The sequence below is a fragment of the Mobula hypostoma genome, chromosome 3 (genome assembly GCF_963921235.1).
Source record: "Mobula hypostoma chromosome 3, sMobHyp1.1, whole genome shotgun sequence".
Classification (NCBI taxonomy): Eukaryota; Metazoa; Chordata; class Chondrichthyes; order Myliobatiformes; family Myliobatidae; genus Mobula; species Mobula hypostoma.
Genome location: NC_086099.1, coordinates 130233113 through 130245834, shown reverse-complemented (window position 1 = coordinate 130245834; position 12722 = coordinate 130233113). Strand labels below are relative to the sequence as shown.

The 12722-nt window shown below is 41.6% G+C and overlaps 1 long non-coding RNA gene across 2 annotated transcripts in view; it reads left to right on the top strand.

Annotated features, from left to right (window-relative positions):
* Positions 1–2098: 2098 nt before the first annotated feature.
* Positions 2099–12722, top strand: part of LOC134344254 (uncharacterized) — a 132702-nt gene continuing 122078 nt past the window's right edge. For both annotated transcript variants that reach the window (XR_010017402.1, XR_010017401.1), the window contains exon 1: positions 2099–2371. This is a non-coding gene — a long non-coding RNA (uncharacterized LOC134344254). The remainder of the gene's footprint in view (positions 2372–12722) is intronic.

Genomic DNA, 12722 nt, shown 5'->3' with positions numbered 1-12722 from the left:
AGGTGCTTATGCTAGAGCCATACCTGACACAGGTTCTCAAGTTATTTTGCTTTATAGGTCCTTTTCCGACCAGTATCTGACACATTTGCCATTGATGCCCCTCAGTGCCCTTGAGCTTTGAGGGCTTAGTACTGATGAGTACCCGTACGATGGTTATTTGTTGTTAAGACTGAAGTTTTTGGAAGTAGATGTTGGAGTAACTGAGACTATTGACACACCAATGTTGGTCTGCCCAGATCCAGTTGGAAAAGGTGAAGCTTCCATTCTTGTCTGAACAAATACATCCACTGTGAGCAGGCTCGTGGGAAATTGCAAGGAGAGAAATGGAGAGAACTTTTTGAAAACATTGTCCATTCACCCTGTGTTCGGAGCTGCTTTTAAGAAAGTGCAAGTTCCTCCTAAGCGGGATGATAAGCAGATGTGAGGATCTGTGTGTAACACCCAGTCTAAACCTGTCATGTTACATCCTGGAGGAGTAGCTAGAGTGACAGGAATCCCCAAGTATGCTGGAACGCCCAATGCCTTGGTCATCCAGGTGGATGCTCCTGATGATCAGGAGGAAGAGTCGCACTTACCTGCAGGATGTGCTGGTGAGACCTGAAGTGCAGAAACCTTCAGCTGTCTATGCAAACCGGATGACGGTGATTGTTAGGAACACCTCAGAAAGAGATGTTACCCTCAGACGTAGAATGCCGATTGACCATCTTTTTCCTATGATGGCGGTGTCTAGTTCTCCTGGATCAAGGAAGTTGACATTGAAGTCATTCAACTTAAGAGACTCACTGATACCTGAGGAATGGAAAAGGAGATTAACTGAGAAGACGTTGGAACGTGAAGATGGCTTTTCTACTGACAGGTTTGATGTTGGTGGCTCCAGGATTACTTGCCATACTATTAGTGACAGAGGACACACCTTTCCAAGAGAGGTCATACCAGTTAGCACCAGTGGAGATTGAACATATTTAGCAGCACCTGCTTGAACTGAAGGAAGCTGAGTTCAGTCACGGGGCAGGGGGGCCTGAGCTGCTGGAGGGTACGAGTGATAGACAGGGGGTGGCATCCTCTGGTAGACAGGAAAGCTCACAAGAAGGTGCTAAGCAACACACATAAAAGTTGCTGGTGAATGCAGCAGGCCAGGTAGCATCTCTAGGAAGAGGTACAGTCGATGTTTCGGGCCAAGACCCTTTGTCAGGACTAACTGAAAGAAGAGTAAGTAAGAGATTTGAAAGTGGGAGGGGGAGGGGGAGATCCAAAATGATAGGAGAAGACAGGAGGGGGAGGGATGGAGCCAAGAGCTAGACAGTTGTTTGGCAAAAGGGATATGAGAGGATCATGGGGCAGGAGGCCCAGAGAGAAGGAAAAGGGGGAGGGTGGGAAAAACCCCAGAGGATGGGCAAGGGGTATAGTGAGGGGGACAGAGGGAGAAAAAGGAGGGAGAGTGAAAGAATGTGTGTATATAAATAAATAACGGATGGGGTACGAGGGGGAGGTGGGGCATTAGCGGAAGTTAGAGAAGTCAATGTTCATGCCATCAGGTTGGAGGCTACCCAGACGGAATATAAGGTGTTGTTCCTCCAACCTGAGTGTGGCTTCATCTTTACAGTAGAGAAGGCCGTGGATAGACATGTCAGAATGGGAATGGGACGTGGAATTAAAATGTGTGGCCACCGCAAGATCCTGCTTTCTCTGGTGGACAGAGGTGGACAGAAGGCTGAAGAAACTGACAATGAGCTAAGAAGGTCTCAGTGAGTCAGGAGACCCCCAGATAGGCTGGCATATGATGCACCGGGGAGACCTGACTGTTGTGTCCATCCCAAAAGTCCATTTACAAACAGATTGCGGCTCCTGAAATCACAAAATTCATTTGATAATGGTTCAGTAAGTTCCAAAGTCATGAGGATATGACTATTTTTGGTGGGGGGAGAGCGTAATGTCATGCTTAGGATTTCTACTGCTATGCTGTGAGGTAGCTCATATTAGCAGCTTTCTGTAACAGCAGTGTGGCACGTGGGAAAGTGTGTTTTGGCTTCGACGAAGATAAGGACCCATGTTGTCCAACTTAGGAATGTGAATCAACCAGTCAGGATTGTGGCATGTGCGAGGATGTTCTAGAGAGCTGTGGGGAAGAGTTTTCTGAAGGACAGTAGTCTGGTTTGGGGTCTTTTGGTGGGAGCTACAGAGTGGGACACAAGGGAAGATCCTGTAGAATGCCGTTGGAAGGAAAGTCCCTATTGCAAGAAGTGCTTTGTGCAAATGAATGGCTCCAAGGAAGAAGGTCCTATACTCCTGAGGGTGCCAGTTCATTCGCGATAGTCTTCGAGGGGAGTTCTGAATGTGACAAGTGCTTTCACGATGACCGTGGGTCCAGCACGTGAGTAAAGAGATACACCATCAACTACTTCATTATGAGCTCCAACATTATGTGCACATTGACCTGGTTTATCTGTACTGGGCCCTTTTGTTTTTCTTTTCTTTTTCTGTAACTGTTTGCTAAAGCTGAAAATTGTTAAATATACTTTCTTTATAATTGGTGTTCAATCTGTTATTTCTGGGTTACTGATAACTGTGTATGGGCAATATTTACACAGCATTCACTCAGATCGAGGTTCTTTTAATCAGAACATCATGACATTCATGTTTGGTTGAACCCCAAATCATACTGACTCCGGACGTTTATTGCTTATGAAAGGTGGCCTTCTCACCACTGACTCATGTGGCTGTTAGCAGAGTTGGCTAACAAGCCGAGTTACTATACGAACCCCATTGTGTGGCTTAAGTGTAGAAAAATAAAGAAGTAAATCTATAACAGAAAGTATATATATGCATATTAAATAGTTAAATTAAAAACATTGCAATAACAGATGTAACATTAAAAAAGTGAGGTAGAGTTAATGGGTTCAATGTCCACTTAGGAATCGGATGGCAGAGGCTGTTCCTAAATGGCTGAGTGTGTGCCTTCAAGCTTCTGTACCTCCTTTCAGACGTTAACAATGAGAAGAGGGCATGATTTGACCGATGGGTGTCCTTAATAATGGACACCGCTGTTCTGAGGCACCACTCCTTGAAGCTGACTAATTTTACAACTTTCTGTAGGTTCTCTCAATCCTGAGCAGTAGCCTGTCCATACCAGACAGTGATGCAGCCTGTCAGAATGCTTTCCACGGTACATCTTTGAGTGTTTTAGGTGACAAACTAAATCTCCTCAAATTCCTAATGAAATATAGATGCTGTCTTGCCTTCTTTGTAGCTGCATCAATATGTTGGGACCAGGTTAGATTCTCAGAGATCTTGACACCCAGGAATTAGAAGTTGCTCACCCTCTCCAGTTCTGACCCACCTATGAGGATTGGTATGTGTTCCTTCGTCTTAGCCTTCCTGAAGTCCACAGTCAGCTCTTTTGTCTTACTGACATTGAGTGCAAGGTTGTTGCTGTGACACCACTCAACTAGCTGGTATATCTTGCTCCTGTACGCTTGTCCATTTTTGTTCCGAATGCTATTTGCTTTCTTTTATTGCTTGCTTGTTTTTCTTTTCTCTCTGCACATTGAGTGTTTGACGGTCATTTTTATTCGGGTTCTCTTGGGTTTCTGTGCTTTGTGGTTGCCCAGAGGAGAAAATTTCAAGGTTGTATAATGTATACATACTTTAATAGTAAATGTACTTTGAACTTTAAGAGGTGAAATACCTTCAGATGATGAATCAATCTGACATCACACTTGGAGCTGCAGCTGTCTTTGAGAAGTTGTAAACTCTGACTAAGGTTTTTTAACTTTGCCTTTTCTGAAGAAGTGTGTATTATTCCAATGAGGCATCATAATTTTATTTTAATTAATACATGAAAAATACTCAGTTAAAATTACTTTGGCAATGAGATTGATTGGTGTGTTCTATTTTATGGAGGTCACTATTTCAGAGTACAGTAACCTGTCAGTAAGAGAGATATCTAGAGGAATTTTAATTTACCCCAAATACCCTCATCACTATCCTGGCCTCTTGTTAATTTTTTTGGAATTGGTGTTAATGTCCTGTTTGATCTCTTGAGATTAGTGTCTTTTAAAATATGTTTTATTTCCCTAAAAGTTAACTGAATCCACTTTAGTACAGGATTTAGAAGGTTTAAGCATGTAAAATAGGCACATGGATGATAAAAATGGATGGTTATGCAGGAGGGAAAGGTCAGATTGATGTTAGAATATGTTAAAAGTTCGGCACAACATCACGGCTGAAGGGGCTGTACTGTGCTGTCATATTCTGAGTTCTCTATGTTCATGTAGTTAGCATTGGAAAATTCCACTGCATTTACCATAAATGAGTCATTTTTTGGCCTTTGTGTAATAGAAATTGTGACTGCCAATGAAAGGCATTGGAGAGAACCTTTATCCAGCACACACAAGCTGACAGTATTTGGAAACACACTGGAGAAAGGCTCTCTGACTCAGCATTACATCACTTTTTTATATGCTAAGGATCAAAGGTAATAACAGGATAATTTCTACAGTTACAATGCATTGATATTGCTTCCTTTGAGTTGCATATAATTTTCAATCACCTAATCTTTACACCAACAGCCCCAAAATGAGTGTTAATCACTGCTATCTCTGAGCTGATGCACACATATGCAGAGGGATAGATAAGACAGAAGTAGGAAAGTTGTTTCCATTGGTAAGTGAGACGAGAACTAGGGGACATTGCCTCATGATTCAGGGGAGAAGATTTAGGACGGAGATGAGGAGAAACTGTTTTTCTCAGAGAGTGGTGAATCTGTGGAATTCTCCGCCCGGGGAAGCAGTTGAGGCTTCTTCACTAAATATATTTAAGAAACAGTTAGATAGGTTTTTACATAGTAAGGGAATTAAGGGTTATGGGGAAAAGGCAGGTAGATGGAGCTGAGTTTACGGACAGATCAGTCATGATCTTATTGACTGGTGGGGAAGGCTCGATGGGCCAGATGGCTTACTCCTGCTCCTATTTCTTATGTTCTTATGTTCTCTGCTGTCAAGTCCCAGTCAAGGATTTCAGATTCTGAATAAACCAACAATTGCAGGCTTCAGGCTTTCGAGCTACATAGGATTTCCTGACTGAAGGCACAACAAGGCTTTTGTCCACCATCTGAATCTTGTCGAGCAAGTAACCTCAGAGGAGCAACAGCTTAATTGTTTTTTGTTCCTCTTCAGATGTGGACAAGATCATGAGACCAGCTTCCTGATAATGCGTGCTAAAGCTCAGAATCATTAATGCTTCTGACCTGGCTGGTCTACACATGGGGTAAAATTCTTAAACTTGCAGACCATCTTACTTCAGATCAGTTCATCAGTGTGAACTGTAATAGCAATTATTTGCAATTCAAGTTGAGAGTTTAGCAAAATTTTGAATTCTGGTGGGTATTTAGAAAGATATTTATAAGCATTATATTTGAATACTAGAAATATAAGTTGTAGGATTATCAGAGATGTTTGATAATGATTGCTACTCATTGCACACAATAGATTCTGCAGATGCTGGAAATCCAGAGTGACATTAATTTCTCTATCTTCCGGTAATTTCCCCCACCCCTCCTTCCCTCTTCTTTCATTCCCCACTCTATTTCCCCTTTTTCCTCTTCTCTCCTCCTTCCCTGCCTATCACCTCCTCTGATATCCCTCCTCCTTCCTTTCCTCCCATGGTCCACTCTCCTCTCAGATTTCTTCTTCAGCCTTTACCTTTCCCACTTATTACTTGCAGCTTCTCACTTCACTCCCACTGCCCCACCAACTGGGCTTCACCTTTCACCTTCCAGCTTGCATGTCGTCCATCCCCCTAGCTTCTTGTTCTGGCTTTTTCCCCCTTCCTTTCCAGGAAGGGTCTCAGCCAAACATGTTGAAAGTTTATTCCTTCGCATAGATGCTTACCTGACCTGTTCAGATCTTCCAACATTTTAGACCAAAAGACCACAAGACTATAAGACCTGGGAGCAGAATTAGACCATTGAACCCATCGACTGTGCTCCACCATGCTTCCGTCATAGCTGATTTATTATCCCTCTCAATCCCCATTCTCCTTCTCCCTATAAACTTTGACACCTTGACAAATTAAAACCCTGTCAACTACATTAAATATACCCAATCACAGCCTGCGCTGCTGACTGTGGCAAAGAATTCCACGGATTTACCACCATCTAGCTAAAGAAATATTTTCTCATCACTGTTCCAAATGGACATCCCTCAATTCTCTGCCTGTGCTTTCTGGTCCTAAGCTCCACCACTATAGGAAACATCCTCTCCACAACCAACCTGTTCAATATTCAATAGGTTTCAATGAGATCCCCCTTGATTCTTCTAACCCCTAGCATATACAGGCCCAGAGCCATCAAATACTCCTCGTATGTTAACCCTTTCATTCCTGGAATCATACTCATGAACATCTTCTGGACACTCTCCAATGGCAGCACATCTTTCTAAGGGGCCCAAAACTGCTCACAATACTCCAAGTACAGTCTGGCCAAGGCCTTATAAAACCTCAGCATAAGATCCTTGCTTGCGTATTACAGTTCTCTCGAAATGAATGCTAACATTACATTTGCCTTCCTTACCAGCAACTGAACTTGCAAGTTAACCTTTAGGGAATCCTGCATGAGGATGCCAAATCCCTTTGCTCCTCTGATTTTTGAAGTTTCTCCCATTTATAAAATAGTCCCTGCCTTTATTTATTCTACCAAACTGCATGACCATATACTTCAGTACACTGTATTCCATCTGCCACTTCTTTGCCCATTCTCTGAATCTGTCTAAGTCGCTATGAAGGCACCCTCCTTCTTAAACACTACCTGCCCTTCCACCTACCTTTGTATCATCTGTAAACTTGACTACATAGCTATTAATTCCTTCATCTAAATCATTGACGTACAATGTGACAAGAAGCGGTCCCAACCCTAAACCCTGCGGCATACTGCTAGTCATGGGCAGCCGATCAGAAAAGGCCCACTTTCCCCCAATTTTTGCTTCCTGCCAGTCAGCCAACCCTCTACCCATTCTAGAGTCTTTCCCAGAATACCACGGGCTCTTACTTTGTTAAGCAGCCTCATGTGTCGCAGCATGTCAAACGCCTTCTGAAAATCCAAACAAACAACATCCACTGACTCTCCTTTGCCTATCCTTCCTGTTATTTCATCAAAGAGTTCCAACGGATTTGTCAGGCAAGTTTTCCCCTTTAGAACACCAGCTGACTTTGGCCTATTTTGTCATGTGCCTCCAAGTACCCTGAAACCTTATCCTTATTAATGGACTCCAACATCTTCCCAATCACTGAAGTTAGACGAACTGGTCTACAACATCTTTTCTTCTGCCTCTCTCCCTTCTTAAGGAGTGGAGTGACATTTGCAATTTTATGGCCCTCAGGAAACATTCCAGAATCTGGTGATTCCAAAAAAGGTCATTACTAATGCTTCCACAATTTCTTCAGCAATCTCTTTTAGTACCCTGGGGTGTAGTCCATCTGGTCCAGGTGACCTACCTACCTTTAGACTATTCTGCTTCCAGACACCTTCTCCTTAGTAATACCAACTTCTGCCCCATGACACTGTCACATTTCTGGCATTCTGTTAGTGTCTTCCACAGTGAAGACTGACACAAATTGTAAGTTCCTCTGCCATTTCTTTGTACCCCATTATTCCCGCCCGGGTGTCATTTTCCAGTGGTCTGATATCCACTCTCGCCTCTCTTTTACTCTGTATATATCTGAAATTTTTTTTTTGTATCCTCATTTATAGTATTGGCTAGCTTATCTTCATTTCATCTTTTCTTTATTTTTAGTTGCCTTTTGTTGGTGTTTAAAAGCTTCCCAATCCTCTACTTCCCACTAATTTTGGCTATATTGTGTGCCTCCTCTTTTGCTTTTATGCTGTCTTTGACTTCCCTTGTTAGCCATGCTTGTCTCATCCTCCCTTCAGAATACTTCTTTATAATTGTGATGTATCTTCCCTGTGCCTACTGAATTTCCCCTAGAAACACCAGTCATTGCTGTTCTGCTGTCATCCTTGCCAGTGTTCCCTTCCAATCAATTTTGGCCAGCTCCTCTCTCATGGCTCTGTAACTCCTTTTACTCCACTGTAATACTGATACATCTGATTTTAGCTTCATTTTCTTAAACCACAGGGTGAATTCTATCATATTATGATCATTGCCTCCTAAGGGCTCCTCTACATTGAACTTCCTAATCAAATTTGGGTCATTACATAACACGCAAACCAGATTTGCCATTCGCCTAATGGGGTCAACTACAAGCTGCTCTAAAAGACCACCTCATAGGCATTCTACAAATTACCTCCCCCCTAATCCAGCACCAACTGTATTTTCCCAATCTAACTGCATATTGAAATCCCCCATGATTATCGCAACGTTTCCCTCTTTACATGCCTTTTCACATGCCTTTTCTATCTCCTGTTGTAATTCATAGCCTACATCCTGGCTACTGTTTGGAGGCCTGTATATATGGTAACTTCTGTCTTTTACTCATTGCAGCTTCTTAACTGTACCCACAAGGATTCTCCACCTTCCGAACCTACAGTATGTCACTTCTTTCTAAGGATTTGATTTCATTTTTTTTAACCAACAGAGCCACTGCATGCCCTCTGCCTACCTGCCTGTCCTTTTGATACGATGTATGTCCTTGGATGTTAAGCTCCCAACTATAATCTTTCAGCTACAATTTGGAGATGCCCACAACATCCTAACTGCCAATCTCTAACTGCACAACATGATCATCCACATTATTCCCTATACTGTGTGCATTCAAATATAACACGTTCAGTCCTGTATTCATCACCCTTTTTGATTTTGGCCCCCTGTTACACTTTAACTCATTTCACTAATTGCAATTTTGCCCTATCATCTGCTTGTCCTTCCTGGCAGTCTCTCTAGACACCGCAACTACCTCCCTGTAGCTCCAATCTATCACCTTCTCATTCTCCTATATGAGCCAAAGGCCATCAAACTGCAGTTCCAGTTCCTTAACACAGTCTCAAAGGGGCTGCAACTCAATGCAATTCATGAAGTTGTAGTTATCAGGGAGACTGAAGATCTTCCAAATTTCACACAGCTCACAAGGAAATTACCACAACCTCTGATCCATTCTCAGTTCACCATATACTAACAGAAAAGAAAACTTTAGAAACTTTCTTTCTTACTTACTTAAACCCTCTGCCTGTGCTGGCTCAAGCCTGTTCTCACCTAACCATTTTGAGCCAAAGCTAGACCACTCTAATAGTGCCCCACTCCAACAATGGCAGCTCCTCTCTCACCTCCTTTCTTGTTTTTGGCCCCGTGCTGGTTGCTGCCCTCTGAAAACAAGCCAGAAAGTACCCAAGTTTTTTTTAACCTAATGCTGCATCACCAAGGTACAGCCTCTCACGCTCATTGCTGCCCATTGAGAAAAAAGCCAATAAGAACCTGTGCTAATTTTAAACCTTGTGCTATGCCATCAATTAACAACCTCTCAAGTTGATTGCCACCTGCCAAGAAAATATTTGTATGTGCTACTGATTACAACTGCTTCAATATCCTCTTTGAATCAAAAAATCCATAGCTAAATAACTATGCTTTATCTGTTCCCTGGCAATAAATAAGCTTCTAATCCAAATACGTTAGATCTGAGTGATTTTTCTGTACCTTGAGTATGCTATGCTGTAGAGGGACATCAATTCCTTAAAAGAGTTTGATAACTTTTGTTATAAATATGCAACACATTGTAACCTAGTTACAATGATCAACTACTTACTTCCATCTGATTTCATTATTGTTATTAGAGGGATATGATTATTTCTTCCAATCAGAAAGTATTGTTAACATTCAGTCAGTGCTTTAAACTTGTCAAATTAAAGATGCTGCTTTAAGCAAATAATTATTCAATTCATCACTCATTTGTCCGTTTTTGATTCAGAATGTCCTTCAGGCTATTCTGGTAGAAAGTTACTATTAATAAAGTAAAACCCGCTAACTATTGCTTACTATTTGTAAATGCTTTGGTATGTAGGAGCCTTGGATTTAATATTGAAATGGTACAATAAGCTGAAACAGACAGATTTTGGAAGTGCAGTTGATTTGCAATGAACTGGTAGCTATTGATACACGGTTGAAAGCTGGTGAGGAAACAGTTGCCTGGCAGAGCAAAAATTGTTGGATCTACGTTATGCAATTGATAGATATGGTATATGATGACAAGTTGGGTTCAGAAGACAGAAGGAAATGTGGCAACTATAAACTTACTGTTGAAAACTTGGACTGAATGCCCTAAGTTTACAAGGAAATATACCTAATAGGATCCTCCGATGAACTTGGACACCAGAGAAGACAGAGTAGCCAAACGTTACAAGTTGGTGAGGGAGTCTGAATCCACAATACACAAATTAGTTAAGGTATGCTTGAAACATGATTTGATAAGTATGAACATACATGATTTCCATCTACAGTGCTGCTTTGAAAGTTATTGGGTGTGCCACAACAAAGGACAAATCCATAATTTAGACACCCAAGCAAGTACTTGCCTTTGTAGGAAATTTAAATAGTGGATTCTGCAGCCAAAAAATGGGAAGAATAACATATCAGTAGATTTGAGGTTACAAAAGCTGCATATTTTACAAAGAGTAATTATCAACTCTATTTAAGAAATGAGAAACCGTTGTTGCCAGTTCAATACAACACATGATAAATGTGCACCATACAATGACTTTGGAAAACCACTGTGCTCCTTTATAAATCACAACTGAGACGCACAACATTATTTCAATCACTTAACTCTGTGCTTTCATAACTCTTAATTAATTGCACAACTTTCACAACTTCACAACGTTTACTTTCACAGCTTCCAGTGCTCGCAACTTGTATTCAGATATTAGCCACTCTTGATGAAGGACTTGTGAGTCCCTGACTCAGGGTTATCTTTTTGAGTGGTTGAATTCTGGAGGCACTCTTGCTGGTCATCTCATAAGCAGGTTGTTATAAGCAGTGGATTATTGGCACCCAATTGCCCACCATTGAGAACATCTACCATAAACGCTGCCTGGGCAGGGTGAAAAGCATTATCAGGGATGCATCTCACCCTAACCATGGACTTCTTACTCTCCTCCCATCCGGTAGGATCTACAGGAGCCTCCGCTCCCGCACCAGCAGGCACAGGAAGAGCTTCTTCCCTGAGGCTGTGACCCTGCTGAACCTCACATCACAGCGCTAAGCAGTATTACATCCGTATTGTACTGTCTCAGTACTTTTATACTTGTGTGCTGTAGCACTTTTTTATTCACAGTTATTTTGTAAATAACACTATTCTTTGCATTTCTGGTCAGATGCTAAATGCATTTCATTGGCTTTGTATCTGTATTTGGCACAATGGCAAGAAAGTTGAATCTAATCTAATCTAATCTTAATGTTCTTTCACGCACCTTCCATACATTGTTTAGTTCTTTATTGCTTTTCTGCAGCTTTAATTTCAATCCTTTTCCATAGGAGCCTGTGTTTCCTTAAAATCTTCAAATTGCTGTGAGCTGAATCCTACAATTAGCTACTTGGATCGCAAATTACCAGAGAGTTTATCTGAGATTTGTAATCTATCAAACAATATGATCCCACAATATGTCAAGTTCCAAACACCCCGATCTGCTTATTCTCTGTTCCAGAAAGCTAACAGAGCAATCTTTATAACCTCTACAGGGCTATAACCGTCTCAGCAATATTATCACTTGAGGCTGACCAAGCATAGATTGCACAAACTTCCCTCACTGTGCCCCTTTGTTCTGTTGTTTCTGACATGTCTTCCTGCGCAGCAGAGTATCCACCCATCTCCGGGCAGGATACTTGACGTCGCCCTGGCTGCTGAACCATTTTGCCTTCAGTGCTTTCTTTTGTTAAAAAAAAAACAAACATTCACGTAAACCCAGTGGCCACTTTATTAGGCATCTCCTGTACCCCTGCTGTTTCCCAGGCGCTTCAAGGTTCGACGTGTGGTGCATTCAGAGATGCTCTTATACACACCATCGCTCTGACACATAGTTATTTGAGCTACTGTTGTACTGTTGGAGACTGTTGTAGATAAACATCTCCGGAGATCAGCGGTTTCTGAGATACTCAACCCATCCTGTTAAGCACTAACAATCATTCCATGGTCAAAGTACTTCTACTTTCTACTTCTAATAAAATAGCTACTGTGTGTATTATTAATCTTTGATTCCAATAAACAGTTACAGGGAATATAACCCTTTAATTCCTTTTTAATAGAAGTGGATTTGGTTGTGTACTCTGAGGGCTCTAAGTTTTTTTTTACTTTTGTTTGTATTCTCTGTTTTTTTAATTACAACTATCTGTGTTGTTGCACTTCGGTTTTTATGTTAAAAATGTGTTATTGTCAGTTCTTCTCTAGTTTACATTTAAGCTACAATTGTCCTTGATTTCTTCCAATTAATTCTCCGCGACCTTGCAGATGTCTAATTAAGTATCCTTGGACTTTTGTCTCTCATCAGAATAGAATTTCGTTAATGATTCTGGGGTTTTATCAGCTGGGCGCAGATTCTTCCGTGCCCTGGAATTTATTTAAAGGGCTATGCTAACACGTGCTTATTCAGTCGTCTGATTCTTGCCTAGTGTAGTTCTGATCGAGTTATCCAAGGTGTTGTAAATGTAACTGTTTTAGTTCAGTAAGATTCCTAACCTTTCCGAGTCCCTATGTGATCCTGAGCTTGGGTCCGAAGATACAGCGTG